This window comes from Lissotriton helveticus, chromosome 4_1 (genome assembly GCF_964261635.1).
Source record: "Lissotriton helveticus chromosome 4_1, aLisHel1.1, whole genome shotgun sequence".
In the NCBI taxonomy this organism is placed as follows: Eukaryota; Metazoa; Chordata; class Amphibia; order Caudata; family Salamandridae; genus Lissotriton; species Lissotriton helveticus.
The window spans coordinates 2101429575-2101445328 of NC_136063.1; the positions used below are offsets into that span (position 1 = coordinate 2101429575).

The 15754-nt window shown below is 44.5% G+C and overlaps 1 long non-coding RNA gene across 2 annotated transcripts in view; it reads left to right on the plus strand.

Moving 5' to 3' along the window:
• The first annotated feature begins 3917 nt into the window (after window positions 1–3917).
• Window positions 3918–15754, plus strand: part of LOC144827804 (uncharacterized) — a 45825-nt gene continuing 33988 nt past the window's right edge. For both annotated transcript variants that reach the window (XR_013610385.1, XR_013610386.1), the window contains exons 1-2: window positions 3918–4014; window positions 12615–12776. This is a non-coding gene — a long non-coding RNA (uncharacterized LOC144827804). The remainder of the gene's footprint in view (window positions 4015–12614; window positions 12777–15754) is intronic.

Genomic DNA, 15754 nt, shown 5'->3' on the forward strand with positions numbered 1-15754 from the left:
GTGGGTCGTAAATGGGCACGGTTACCAGCTTCGGCCGCCTAATCATGATCAGGCCAACGAACACAAAAACCAGTATAGCAGGACTGGCCTCAGGCTGGGGAGGCAGTTCTTGCCGAGTCATGCTGTTACAGCGTTGCTGGCCTAAGGTGCACGTGTCACTAGCAAGGTGAATCGCCGGTTAAAGCCTACGTGTCCTTATATGAAAAAGAGGTCATTGCGTGTCCATTGACTATGTGAGGGCAAGGAATACAAAATGGCTTCCGTGTTCTAAGATGGATGCCACGGGTAGAACAGAAATGTGTTTGTAACTGGAGTGCTCTTGCTCGTAGCATAGCGAAAACACCAGGATATACTAAATGGATCATTTGCGGTTCACTGATACCAAAATTATGTATTTACGACAATGTTACAAACACGAGTAAAATCGTCACGGAACCTCACTTCCTCGCCGGAAGGACACAGAGAGTCCGCCTCCCCCCGTTCAGGTCAAAAGCCACCGAAGTCATCTGCGGCGTTCCTCAAGGCTCCTCGCTCAGCCCAACCCTCTTCAACGTCTACATGAGCCCCCTAGCAGCCATCGCACGCCAACACAACCTCAACATCATCTCCTACGCCCAGTGGCGGCTGGTGACATTTGAAAGTGGTAGGGCGTAACGGTTCGTCACTGAAACATTGACACCTGAATTCATCTGTCTTTGTCACTTAATAATACTGACGCTCACTCACTACAGCTCGCTGTCCACACTAACCATGCTCTCCAACATTGCAGCCCACCGATGGAATACGAATGAATGCTCCTGCAGTCCGTAAAACGTAATTAACTAATTAATAAACTGCAGTCCGTGTAGCTTGTAAAACATGAGAAATAGAGAGGAATTAAAAGAAAGGGAAGATTAGACGGACCCACGAGTCTTAAACACTGAACGCGGATCAGAGCAAACTCATCTTGCAAACGAACGTGAGGCGACCGAAATATTAAAGACTCAACCCGGGCAAAGCTCCACCTCGTCGGTCTCCCCTCCAAAACTCGAGCCCGACCAGCCTCGGCTCCAGGTTCTCATTAGAACAATTCTGCCTTCACTTATCTAGCTAGCACTCTGCTCATCAAAGGCAAACTTGCTACCAATACTGAATACACGGCTCGCTCACAGTGGGGGCCAGGGGGGTGGGGATAAATAAAATAAAAAACTTACCTTGTCTTCACTTGACCGGGTCCGCACCATCTCTGCTCTGGGGTCCCGTTGGCGCCTAGACTAATTAGTAATGGCTGCCAACTTGCCGAGACACAGTAGTAGCCAATCCTGATGCTGCTCTCTTTAGAGGAGAGCTGCTCTCTAAAGAGAGCAGCATCAGGATTGGGCTGAGCATTAAAAAAACGTCGTTCGTTTTTTCAGCAATGGGGTACGTTGCATTAGGCAGGCAAACCCCTAATCGGTTGTTTTTTTGACATCCACATAGTTTGCTAGTTAAAGAAGCCCTGCCGGGCAAACACCACATGCGCAGTGAGTGCGCACTGTGCCGGCACAGTCAGTCCAGCGCCACCCAGTGTCAGACAGTGCATACTGTCCATGTCCATGACACACACCACGGCCGCAGGGCAATAATTATCGGGCAATTTATTCGAGCGGCGCGTTAATTTATAAAACTTTTATTAACGCGCCGCTCGAATAAATTGCCTGATAATTATAGGTGGGGCAACGCCCATTCGCCCTAATGGTAAAACCGCCACTGCCTACGCCGACGACACCCAGCTGATCCTCTCCCTCACCAACGACCCCACCGCCGCCAGAGCCAACCTACACGAAGGGATGACAGACGTAGCCAAGTGGATGATGAACAGTCGCCTGAAACTGAACTCGGACAAGACGGAAGTCCTCATCCTGGGATCTTCACCCTCCGCCTGGGACGACTCCTGGTGGCCCCCCGCCCTGGGCAGCGCACCCAAACCAACAGACCACGCACGCAACCTGGGTTTCATCCTGGACTCCTCCGTCTCCATGACCAGACAAATCAACGCCGTCTCCTCGTCATGCTTCAATATCCTGCGCATGCTACGTAAGATCTTCCGGTGGATCCCCACCGAGACCAGGAAGACGGTCACCCAGGCCCTCGTTACCAGCCGTCTGGACTACGGCAACTCCCTCTACGCCGGTACCACCGCCAAACTCCAGAAGAGACTCCAGCGGATCCAGAACGCCGCAGCACGACTCATCCTGGACATCCCCCGTCGCAGCCACATCTCCGGACACCTGAGAGACCTGCACTGGCTCCCGGTCAACAAGAGAATCACCTTCCGTCTCCTCACCCACGCACACAAAGCCCTACACAACCAAGGCCCCGGATACCTCAACAGCCGCCTCAACTTCTACGCTCCCACACGCCAGCTTCGATCGACCGGCCACGCCCTCGCCGCCGTCCCCCGTGTCCGAAGAGCCACCAGAGGGGGAAGGTCCTTCTCCTACCTGGCCGCCAAGACTTGGAACTCCCTCCCGACCCACCTCCGCCTGACCCAGGACCACCTCGCCTTCAGGAAGCAGCTCAAGACCTGGCTGTTCGAGCAGTAGCGGACCCCCCCTCCCCTAGCGCCTTGAGACCCTCCGGGTGAGTAGTGCGCTATATAAATGCTGTGATTGATTGATTGGGAATAGGCCGCAACACGCATTGCTGGAGTTGCATCATGCATGCGACACGACTCCAGCAATGTGTGACTTTTCCCCCCAACAGATGCGTCAGAATTTCTGATGCATCTGTCAATCCTTGCGCCATAGTGCATTGTATTGTAAATACGGCGCACCTATGGTGGAGTAAGGGTTTTTCACGCAGGAGCAGGGAAACTGACGGATCTATACAGATGCGTCAGTTTCTGGTAAATCTGCCCGTAAGATGTCTCCTGAGAGGAGAGGAGGAGGCTGTGTGTAGACATGGCCTCGACATGAAGTACAGGATTATTTAACGCCCTTGAGGGATGCGCAAGGTTAAAATGCCTTGGACAAGTATAACAGAGCAATATAAAGGCTAGAGAAAAGCAAAAAAGTGCAACAGGGTACTCAGTGCGAGCAACAATAAACGAAATAGCAGGCGTGCGCGGTCACAGTCATAATAGACATGTCCACGGGACATGAGCCACAGGGTCGAGGGAACAGTGCTGTCAGTCAAGGGGCCAAGCAAAGGAAAGGGACGTCCAGCTTCTCAAGTGCGGACAGAGGACGGTACTTGTGGGCCCGGGCTCCAGAGATCCGCCTGTCTCAGGAGAATGGTCCTGGTGAAGGTCGAAGGTCACTGCCGGAAGTCCCTGCAAGCCTGGTGCTTGTTCCTGGAGGTTATGGGGGGGGGAGTAGACCTCTGTTGGGGCTCTTTGGAGCTGCATCAAATTCAAGCGGAGAAGATCACGAGGGAATATTTATTTTCCAAGAAAGACATCTTATTTGATTAAATCTGGAGGAGTATAGAGCGCTAAGACTTGTCATGCATCTATGCACGGAAGAACATGTAAAATGACTGATTAATATGAGGACATATTGGAGAGGCGCGGTACTGTACCTTGTGAAATAAGAGAAGCTAAAATACTGCAGTGACACAAAAGTAACAAAACTGAAACCAAGCACACAATAAGAAGCGGGGCTGTGCTCATTCAGAACAAAGGGAGGAAGGTGTGTGCGTTTAGAGACTTTAAAATAAGTAAAAAGGTGGCCTGCGGTCAAGAATATGTGATAACCTCGCATCCCTGAACGAGAACAGACCGTTCAAGAGGCCACTGCGCGTGACGGCATCTCGAACTCGAGGTCAAGTGAGGATACGTGAGCAGTGAGATTGTGAAACAGTTCAGAGAAGCAGGCCCTCTGCGCGAGCTATCAGCGCAGGCGCAGGGAGGCGTGGCGGGGCAGAGATAACACGCTGAGCCATATCTCACGCTCCTCAGCTGGAGTGCAACGGCAATGGCCGAGCTGTGCCGGGTAAATGTCAAACGGCAGCTTTTCAAGGCGCTGGACGAAAGCGACTGGGACAACTCGAATCGTAAGCTTTATCTGACAAGGCTTGGCAAAGCCAGTGGGGTTGGTTTTGAATACTTGATGCATTCAGATGCACACGCCACACATACAACTAGAGCACTCATACATGTACAAGCAGACAGTAACTTACCTTGAGGCGTCCATGCACGCAGATAAATATAGCTATAGGTCCCTGTACATACTGACTAAAAATACCTATGCACAGATATGCATAATAATGCTCATAGACATATAAACACCCTACCAAAAATGACAACAGACATGCAGATACCCATGCGCACAAACCACCACACACATTGGCACACAACACATGCATGCAAGACAACGGACATGCTGTTAGAGATTCACACTTAGGCGCCCAGTCCCATGCAGACATTGTGCATGGGGGCAGGCACCTTTGTACTGACAACGCAAAAAGGCAAACAAGCAGCACACCTACACTCATTGATAACAATACACTGGCACACAGCAGTGATAGGCAATTCTACTTTAATCCAAGCCCAGCCTACGCAAAGCAGACAAAATGCTGTTTTGCCTTCAGACCTATAATCTTAGCTCCATTCCAACCTAGAGGTGTAAGTAAGACACTCCTCTCCATACCTAGATGTTTACATCTAAAATGAAGGTGCTCTGTGCATTCTGCTTCAGGAGGGCATGGTCTACCTCTGCGAACCCCAATGCAAGAGCTATCCATGCTCCTTCAGTCCCCCACCCGTGTGTTGTGCCTGGTCTAAATCTAAGGAAGATATACATTTCTTTTCGGACGAGACCTCAGGAAGATGATGCATCAGATAATATGTGGATGTCGGTGTTTATCACATCAAAATCGGATGATACAGTAAATACATATTGACCTGCTGAAATTTAACACTGGAGAAATTTATATATTATCTGCTACCTTAATTATCCCAAACCTCGTAGTTCCAACCCCTGTGTTGACAGGGGTTTAGGCATTGGTCAGAATTAACCGCCCAACTCATAAACAGGCGCTTAAGTACTACCTGAGTCATTGCTAGATAAATACACTTTATTTCAAAGCTTGTAAAATGTTTTGTTTTGTCTACATTTCTTTGATATTGAACCACATTCCACATACTCTCAGGAGAGACGTGCATAAGCAGCGCTGCGGTCATTTAAACCAGAGCAAATGTAATGTGCACCCTTTTAGCTTTATTGCCAATCACGAGTAGAGGGCAAGGTTTGCTCTGGTTTTACTTGGTGGTAATTCTTGGGAAAAACTAGGGCTCTTTGAATAATAATGCAAATATCGCTTGTGCGCATTATTTCCAGTATTGTGCACCAGTAACAAGCAGGTGCAGAGATACACCCAATACCATGTGCATATGTTGATTGCACTGGGGTGTTTTTGCACCCTCTTTTACCATCTGGCCCAAAATGATCCCCTGATCTGGGAGGAGTTAACAATTATAGGCACAAGACTTAGCACTAGACATTATGCATTTAATAGTACAGAGCTTCATAAGTTATGAGTGAGTCGCCACCATGGCATAACGAAACCTGAGTGGGGTACACGGAGGGTCCTCCGTTCGGACTCAATCAGGAGTTCTCAGGCCAGGGTACTCTGCTGAGGGGGCCCCCTGCAGCTCAGGGCCTATGTTACACCACTGAGTCTCCATAGTATAGCCTCAACCAACTCCAATGTATTCCCTATGCCCCTACAACTTCACGTTATACTAGTCAGAGGGGCGCCATTGATCTTGGCAGAGTGAGTCATGAGAAAAGGAGCAGTCACAGTCTCAATATAGGAACATTCAAAGTCGTTTTTACTATTTCCGTTTCCAATCCTGTTGTAGCACCATTGTAAATAGTCTTTTGAAATAACAATTCCCCAGATAATGATAGTATATTGTTTGTTGATTGAGAAAACAGTTAAACAATTTACTCTTTTTTCTATTTACAAAGATACAGGGGTCTTGGCTATATTATGATTATGTTGAATTCTATGGAAACCACAATGTTTAGTGGCCTGGCCCTGTTGTCTCTGGCAGTGTTTATTTTGAGCAGGTGTTTGTTGATGCTGAGCACCGCCATTCTGTTTACATGGCCAGACCACTTGGTACTTCAGTTTGCATGCAGTCCGTATGTATGCATGTGGTATTACTATGGTGCAAGCCTATCCAAGAGGAAGGGGAAGGCCGTACAGGTTCAAAGACAATGGGAAACATCACTTACAACGCAACTTTTACCACGCAATGCTTTTACATCGCAGCTTTTACAACGCAAACCATTACAACGCATTGCGCTGGGGGGCGCTCTAGGATAGGGAATAAGTTTAATTTACTGTCCAACACCTTCCCTAGTGTCCACGGGGACTGAAGTTGGAATAGTAAATTAAACTATTCACTATCCAGCACCCCAAAGCGCTATGCGTTGTAATGGTATGCGTTGTAAAACTCGCGTTGTAAAAGCATGCGATGTAAAAGCATGCGTTGTAATGTCGTACATCCAAGACAATCATAAAGTCAATGAGAGATGGAAAAGGGGGCTGGTTTGTAGACTGTTAATGCATTGTGATTCAGTGTTCTTTATAGAGATGAATCTTTAACTCTTTCCTAAACTGGAGTAGTATTGGGGTAGGGGGGGTCCTGATGTATAAATGGATGTCGCTCCAGATCTTGGGCACATAGATGGAAAAGGCCTGCTGCCTTGCTTATTTTTATTTTTTACACTTTTTAGTCTGCAGTCTGATGGTGTCCAAGCTGCGGGTGTACCAAGAACCTCCAGTGAGCTTGTCTGCAAGATATGTGAGGGTGAATGTGCTGGTTGTGATAGCTTTGTAAATGATGCAGCTGGTTTTGAAGATAGTGCAGGCCGGCAAGGTGAGCCAATGGAGCTCAGAATGGCATGATGTATTATATTTCTTCAGGCCCTGAATGAGACATGCTGTGCTGTGTAGGATGCCCGTAAGGGGTATCAGTGTGGATACTGGTAGGTCATGGAGCAAGGTTTTGCCACAATCCTACTACACAAGTATGAGAGCCTAAACAGCAGTTCTAAACTTGCCTTCTCGAAGACGCAGTTTCGCTTTCTTTAGAAGACAGAGCTGGCACCATGTTGTCTTTACTTTTTTTTAACAATGTGGTTGAAAGTGAGGTTGGTGTCGAGGGTGAATCAAAATAACTTGGCATTCAAAGAAAATTGGGGTTTAAAGCCGTCAAAGTTCATGTCATTGAGTCTGGTTTTTACTGATTCTGTTTCTTGTTTGTTGTTCTTGGCAAGAACAGGAATTCTGTCTTGGCTACGTTGAGCATCAGGTCTAGTTGATATGCAGGCAGTGTTTGATGTCTGAAGCAGTGACTGGTCGCAAAACTTGTGCTGTTTTAGTGGTGAACAACAGCCAACCTTCCGTTATAGGCACCTATCATGCCCAGGCCACAGGCTGCATCAGAAAAGCAGAAGGCACCACAACAGCATACTGCAATCCATAACCAGCCAGCAGTGATTGCAAAGAGTACTTGTGGAGGACTGAGGATGCATACTTGCCTAAACTACTACAAAGAAGTAAGATACACTAGGTTCCAAAACCATTGTAAGCATTATAATGCCATCACTTGAAATGACATCACACATCCTTTGAACCAATGATGACATCATTGAAAATCACACTATGTAGGACACAAAAGCAAAAACATAACCATGTAGCTTCTAGATGAGTGACCCTGTCCATTGAACACTGTGGCCAGCCTTAACATCACTAGCAGTCTATATTCAGGTCACAAATGCACCAGCAGTGAATGGAAAATGCCCTAATCGGGTACTACTACAGTCACGCCTAACTAAATTTCTAAGGTCAATGATCTTCCCAGGGTGTTGGATACAAGGCACTTTTGCATTTAAGTATTTGCAGATGCTGCAACAAGCAAATGAGACAGAACCACAACTCATAATATTGCACTAAATACTCGGTTGCTGCAAGGAATTAGATTACGGATATAGAACCCTCTGTCGTACATTATAAGGATATTGCAATTCACAGAGGAGTTCCATAATCATATAGAGGAACAAGGCAGAGTCCTTTATAAGATCATGAAACTCAGAGGTGACTTGCAACATACTTATCGTGTACACCAGGGGGTACTTTATCCCATATAATACATAGTCACACCATCACCTTTACCGCAAACCACTTAAAACCTTCATATGAAAGAGCCAGCATGTTTGCAAACATGAAGAATAACAATAAAACATGTGCGAAATTAAATGCATCGAAACCATGATAGTTCTTCGTTTCAAACAAATATTAGAAACAATTCAATACAAATTAGTTTAAACAAAAATCTGCACTAGCTCGAATGTGTACAAACATGCAGGATTCTAGTTTTTCTCTAACTATCTAAGGAGTGCAAAAAAGAAACATGTTCTCTATGCTTGTCATTGTAAGCTAAAAAATAGGGCAGAAGAAAAAAAGCAACAATCATTTTGGCTGCTGGCAGCATGCATTGAGACGTCAGAACCCGTCTGTAATGCTTATAATAGTCGAGTTCTGACATCTTTTAGTTATAAGACTAGGTGTGTCACAAGCCACCGATTATAAAGAAATTAGAGACTGGCGTTCATACAGGGATTGCAGATTCCCCACAGAACACATAACCTGGATTGTCGAAGTGCCTTCTATACTTCAAAGTTTGATATTTGGGCGCTGCTTCAATCTTTAACAGCATAACATGATTACATGGGAAATAAGTTAATAATGACATGCTCATGCCCAAAGCGCTTTGCCGAGTTTTCTAGTTTTTTATGTAAATTACATTAGAACCTACTTGCGAGTGCATCTGTGTTTGAGGACAAACCCTTGTTGCAAATAAAACCTATGAGGAAGCAGGTCCATTTGGCTATGAGTTCAGGTCACATATGGAGCAACTGGTCATGGAAATTGTGCCAGCAAACTCGATAAGGAGGAAACAGAAAGCCCACTGGGGCGATTGGATAGACAGCGCAAAAAAGGTGGTGGAATTGCCATCATCTTACGTGATGCATTCACTGTCAGAATTAATCCAATCTCCCTACCCTGCTGTGAGGCTTTGCAATTTTCCATCAAATTAACCCCATCCTACAATTTTAAAGGGATCCTATTATACAGACCCCCGGGTCAAGGACTGGATTTATTTCGGATCTCAGGGCCATACTGGAATCTTTAGCCTTGGACAGCTCCCTAACTATCCTCGGCGATTTTAACTTTCATTTAGACAAAATCGAGCATAAGGACACAGCCACCCTTCTAGATGATATGACTATCTTTGGTCTCCCACAGTTGGTTAAATCCCCACACATGATGGGGGCCATATTCTAGACGGCATCTTTTCTAATCTAGCGGAGCTACAGGTCTCCCGAATTCTTCCCCTCACTTGGTCAGACCATCACGTCATATTGGCATCATTAATGACCCATGATTCCGGTTCTCCTAAACAACATACCATCTCACGTCAACTTTTTCCGGCATGGAACGATATTGACGCTGTTAGTTTGAAAACTTTGCTGACCAATTCTACCCCCTCCCTATCAGCTGATCCCAATATCGCCATCACACAATTTAATGAGTGGGTAGGCTCTGCAGCTACCCATCTGGCCCCTCTTAAACAACGATCTCGTAATAGATCTGCTCCGTCGGCTCCCTGGTATTCAGAGACCCTAAGAAATCAGAAACAACAGTGCAGGAACAAAGAGAGGCACTGGCGGAAAGACTACTCTGCTGAGGCTAAACTTAAGTACAAAGAAACGCTGGTCATATACAAATCTATGATCAGCGAGGCCAAGAAAAAATTCTTTAGTGATAGAATCGAGTCAGCTAAAAATTCCAACAAGGCATTGTACGAAAAAACTAAGCAGTTAGCCGGTCAATCTTCCAACGTTACCCCCTCACCTTCCCAGTCGCTATGCGACGCCTTGGCCAATTTCTTTTATGGCAAGGTTAATGACATCTACTCCGCATTTGCAAACAACACCAGCCCCCCCTCTAAGCCGCCGTCAATCTTTCGTACTGGACCCACCCTCCCTCAGTTCAAAGATATCTCCAGTTCTCAGGTCGCGGACATTATCTCCACCATAAAATCGGGCTCTGCCCTTGATCCATGTCCTCTCAAAGTATTACTTCCTGTCATCGAAGTGGTGCTCCCTGTCATCACATCCATCTGCAACTCTATGTTCACTTCAGGTATCTACCCAGCCACTCTAAAACAGACCCTTATCAAACCTCTGCTAAAGAAACCTCAACTTGACATGGAAGAACTAAAGAGTTATCGTCCGTTCGCCAACCTTCCAATATTGGCAAAAATAGCCGAAAAGGCTCTGAATTTACAACTTTCGGCCTTTATAGAGGAACATCATCTCCTCGATGACTCCCAGTTTGGCTTTCGCCAATACCATGGGACAGAGACGGCTCTGATTAAAGCCGCGGATGACATTAGATCTATCCGGGATGCTGGGGGGACTGCAGTTTTAATACTGCTTGATTTGTCGGCAGCGTTCGACACGGTCGATCATGTTATCCTGATCGACCGTGTCGAAAACATTGGTGTCCAACACAATGCTAAGAAACTGCTGGCTTCCTTTCTGGCCAACAGGACTCAGGTGGTTACAATGGGTTCCTTCCATTCTTCCACTCTGTCTCTGCCATGTGGAGTCCCGCAAGGCTCATCCCTCAGTCCGACACTTTTTAATATCTATGTGTCGGACCTTGCCAATACCATTCGTGCATACGGGATGAGCCTTACCTCCTATGCGGACGACACTCAGTTGGTCCTTGCCATTAAGAACGATGGCTACAAAAAAGCCGATGATCTCAATCAGGGCATGCTGGCAATTGGGAGCTGGATGGCTTCCAATTGCCTAAAATTAAATTCCGACAAGACGGAAGTAGTCATCTTTGGTCAGCTGACCCCGGAATGGTCTTCTTGCTGGTGGCCTGTATCATTAGGCCCTCCCCCTGTCCCTGTTAGCAAGGTGAGGAATCTCGGAGTCATCTTCGACGACCGTCTTACTTTTCTCCCTCATGCTAACCAGATCACCTCTGCCGCTTTTTATAAATTAAAGTTAATCAAAAAAATCCTCCCTTTCCTTCCCGACTCAGCTGGCAAAACATTGGTCACCTCCCTGGTGCTGTCAACTTTGGATTACTGCAATGCTTTGTTCTTGAATGCACAAGAAAGAGTCCTGAATAAAATGCAAAGAATCCAAAATTCAGCAGCAAGGCTCCTGGGTAGAATTCCCAAATACTGTTCTGCCTCCGCCACCATCAGAGAATTACACTGGCTACCGATAAGGAACAGGATAAAATTTAAAGCTCTCTGCATTGTGTTCAAGGCCATGCATAACATGGGACCTGCTTTCTTTACCCAAAACCTGACTCCTTATTGTCCCCCCAGAGCCCTACGTTCCTCCAGCTCAAATGATCTCGTGGTTCCACGCAGCAAATCCGTCTCATGGGGAGACAGAAGATTCTTTGTCTCAGCCCCTAAGCTTTGGAACACACTACCTCCCTCGATCAAACTAAGCTACTCACTCTGGTCTTTTCGTAAACAGCTCAAGACCTGGCTTTTTAATCAGTAGACCCACTCCTCCCCTCATTGGTTAAATGCAGCAGATAAGTTAGCGCCGAGACGCCTAAGGGCCATTGTTCGCGCTCTCTAAATTTTATAAATAAATAAATAAATAAAATTGACATTTGATATTTGTTGTAATGGAACAAACCCACTGAAGGGGTAAACTTTATTTTGTGGGATTTTGATTTCCAGTATGCACTTTGACTCACCTGAGGCTCACTTGAGGGTGGTACTATATTCAAATTGGTGATTATGTCCTTTATTGTTGTTCTGTCACGCTGGCCTGTGAGCCCAAGGCGATTTGCAGAGCTTGCTGGCTTTTGAAATAAATTACATTAGAACCTCCTTGCGAGTGTGTCTTTGTTTGAGGACAAATCCCTGTTGTTTTAGCAGTATATATATGTATGTATGTATGTATGTATATATATTGTTTTGTTATGACTACTATTTTTATGCATTCGGTGGATTTATCCAGTTATTTAAATTGTTATCTGAAATGCGTCAGCGAATTTTTGCACATATTTATTAATTATTTATGTGTATATAATATGTGACATTTACATGGTTTAACCCCTTGGGCGCGGCCGCGATTCTGCGCCTGTGCCGCAGTTTTTAAGAGTGGGCAGGATCATGACGGCCCCCAGCCGTCATCAGCACACACCCACCGTGATGCATGACGGACGGGGGCCGTCATCAGCATGGAAGGGGTTAATAATGAATGCTCATGGTTTTGTTTACAATTACAATACCGTGTAAAATGTAGTCTGTTTACTCTGACTATGGCCATGTGACCTGGGATGGTGGTCGAGGGTGTGTGTTCACTCTAGCAATAAAAAAGAAGATGGCGTATATCCAGACTACACATGAACAAGGGCTTGCAGCTCGAAACGCGTTGTGTTGGGTTTTAATTAAACTGAAGAACTTGCCTGATGTACTTAGGGGTCTGTGCCTCCTTCCTCGCCGCCGCCGCTGTGTGGGGATCGGAAGTGGTGGGAGCAGATGATTGCTGATATTTTTACGTAGGACGGTTACCTTCATTTTCCAGACCCCCTCCTCGTAAGCTGGCGGCCACCCTTAACGGAAGCGCAAAAGGATCCGTGGTGGATTGGTGGCAGCTGCCCCCTACGTCTCGCTAAAGATGAACTGAAACTGGTTGGAGGACGCGATCAACCAGGTCGGAGCACTTGAGGGAGAGCATCGGACACCGGTGAGTGAGCATATGCGAGAATTCGTAGGAGGGGAGAATCAGGCATACGAGGCTCTTATCACAACAAAGAAGCAATTGGGCTTTGCGAATAAAAACAGTTACATATTGAAAATAAACCCATTATGTCTGCTGCGGAGATGAGGGAAAGAGAAATGGCAGCAGATGAGTTGTTTGGTAATCTGCCAAGCACATCACGAAATGCTGAACACTCTGCCTTCACGGGAAATGATAAAGATTTGAATGCGAAGTCTCTTTTAAAAAACCTTGAAAAGAAACGTAAGCTGGAAATAACCAAATGGTGAGAACACAGGTCGCTCTCCAAATATGCTGAAGTTGGAAGAGTGCCAAGGGCGTTACGAATCCTTTTGGCGCATAGTTTTGACAAGCCTAACCCAAATATGTTACGAGAATGGGGGGGAGAGCAACCTGGCTGCCTCTATGAATCTAGTCAACATTTTGATTAAGTATGCCAATATCGATCGTATAGAAATACTGAAGGAAATTGATTAAAACAACAGCGAATTAGAAAAACTTGAGATATCGAAGCAAATTGGGAAATTAAAAGAGGCTATGCTAGAGAGGTTGAAAAAACGGTAGTGAGACAAAATATCGAAATTAAAATATTGATATACAATAATATCGAAGTTTTAATTTCGATAGTATAGAATATTGATGTGCAAAATACCGACAGACAGAATATTGTTTTTTAAGGTATGTATGTTACTAATATCGAAATTTACTAATATCGAAATTTTGTTTAGTGTTTTTTAAATATGTTTTGTAATGTATGTTTGAAAATTAGTAATTTTGTTTACATTTTGCGTTTTAGTATCAGAGCGGGTTGTGGGTTTATAGGGGAATAGGTTGGGAAGTAATTTAATAATAATTAATTAATATATTTTTGTAAATATTTTTAATTAATAATTAATTGGTAATTAATTAATATTAATTAGTTAATTACATTCATTAGAGTTAATGTGCTAATATATTTAATTTTGTGTTATTGTTAATTAATAATTAATTGGTAATTAAATAATATTAATTAGTTAATTAAATTAATTAGAGTTAAGGTGCTAATATATTTAATTTTTTGTTATTGTTAATTAATTAATTGGTAATTAAATAATATTAATTATTTAATTAAATTAATTAGAGTTAATGTGCTAATATATTTAATTTTGTGTTAATGTTAATTAATAATTAATTGGTAATTAAATAATATTAATTAGTTAATTAAATTATTTAGAGTTAATGTGCTAATATATTTAATTTTGTGTTATTCTTAATTAAAAATTAATTGGTAATTAAATAATATTAATTAGTTAATTAAATTAATTAGCGTTAATGTGCTAATATATTTAAGTTTTTGGTATTGTTAATTAATTAATTGGTAATTAAATAATATTAATTAGTTAATTAAATTAATTAGAGTTAATGTGCTAATATATTACATTTTTTGTTATGTTATGTTATGTTATGTTACTTTATTTCTTTTATAGCGCACGGCGACTCCAGAGGAGCATCCCGGCGCTTTGGCAAAGAATGACAGCATAGAAAGCAACCACACAACAGAAAAGGGCAGGAATAAAAAGACTATTTCCTAAAAAGCCATGTCTTCAAATCCTTTCTGAAAGTAAGAAGACAGGGGGCCGATCTCAGGGACAATGGTAATTCGTTTCATGCCTTGGGTGTCAGGTAGCGAAAAGATCGACCTCCCAATCGTGCACGACGAATAGCAGGGACAGTAAGCAGAGACAGACCAGATGACCTGAGAGTCCTGCTTGGCGTATACCGGGAGAGACGTTTCCCAATATATTTGGGGCCAATACCATGTAAGGCCTTAAAGGCCACAGTCAGGCATTTAAAAAGGATTCGCTTGGAGATAGGTAGCCAATGAAGGGTGTTCAATAAGGCAGTGGCACCAGCTCTCCTCGGGAGTCCAAAGATAGAACGGGCTGCCGAATTCTGGACAACTTGCAAACGGGTCATAAGATATTTCGGTAGACCCAAAAAAAGAGCGTTTGCGTAATCCAGTCGCGACCCGATCAGTGCCTGAACGACTGTTTTCCTGTGGTTGAGTGATAGTAGAGGAAGAAATTTCCTCAACATCCGTAAAATGCCGAAGCATTTCCCAACAATAGACAGGATGTGAGGTCCAAAAGATAAATCACAATCTACTATCACTCCCAAATTCTTGGCCTTAACAGCAACCTTGTCAGGGGGAAACATATCCTGTGGCCACCAAGATTTCCAGTCATGTTCCGGTGCGCAACCGAAAAAGAGCAACTCTGACTTATCAGAGTTGCATTTCAAGCCATGACCTCTGAACCACTCAAACACCGCACCAAGGCAATCCCTGATCTTTGTGCCATCAAATGACCCACCCCTGTCACATGTGATCAGGAGTTGGATGTCATCGGCATAAGACACGATCTGGGCGCCAAAAGATTCCGCGACTTCCGCCAGAGGGGCCATAAAGATGTTAAACAGCATAGGGCTAAGAATGGAGCCCTGCGGGACTCCCACCTCTAGCGGAGCCATATCAGCGGAAAAAGGAGGCGCCCAGATCGTTTGTCGGCGGTCGGCCAGAAATTATTTTAGCCAATTCCACACCGTTCCGCGAAGGCCACACTCCCAGAGTCTTACAAGGAGGACATCATGAGGAACGGTGTCGAAAGCCGCCGACAAGTCAAGCATGACTAACACGGCCTTTCCCCCCAAATCGAGTACTTCCCTGATGGCATCAGTGACCTCCAGCAGAGCCGACTCCGTGCTAAAATTAGCGCGGAAGCCGGACTGCGAGGTGTGCAACAGGTCGTTTCCTTCGATGAAACTGGAAATTGTCCTGTGCACATAACGCTAATTAACAATTAATTGGTAATTAAATAATATTAATTATTTAATTAAATTAATTAGTTAAGGTGCTATAAATTTAATTTTTTGTTATTGTTAATTAATAATTAATTGGTAATTAATAA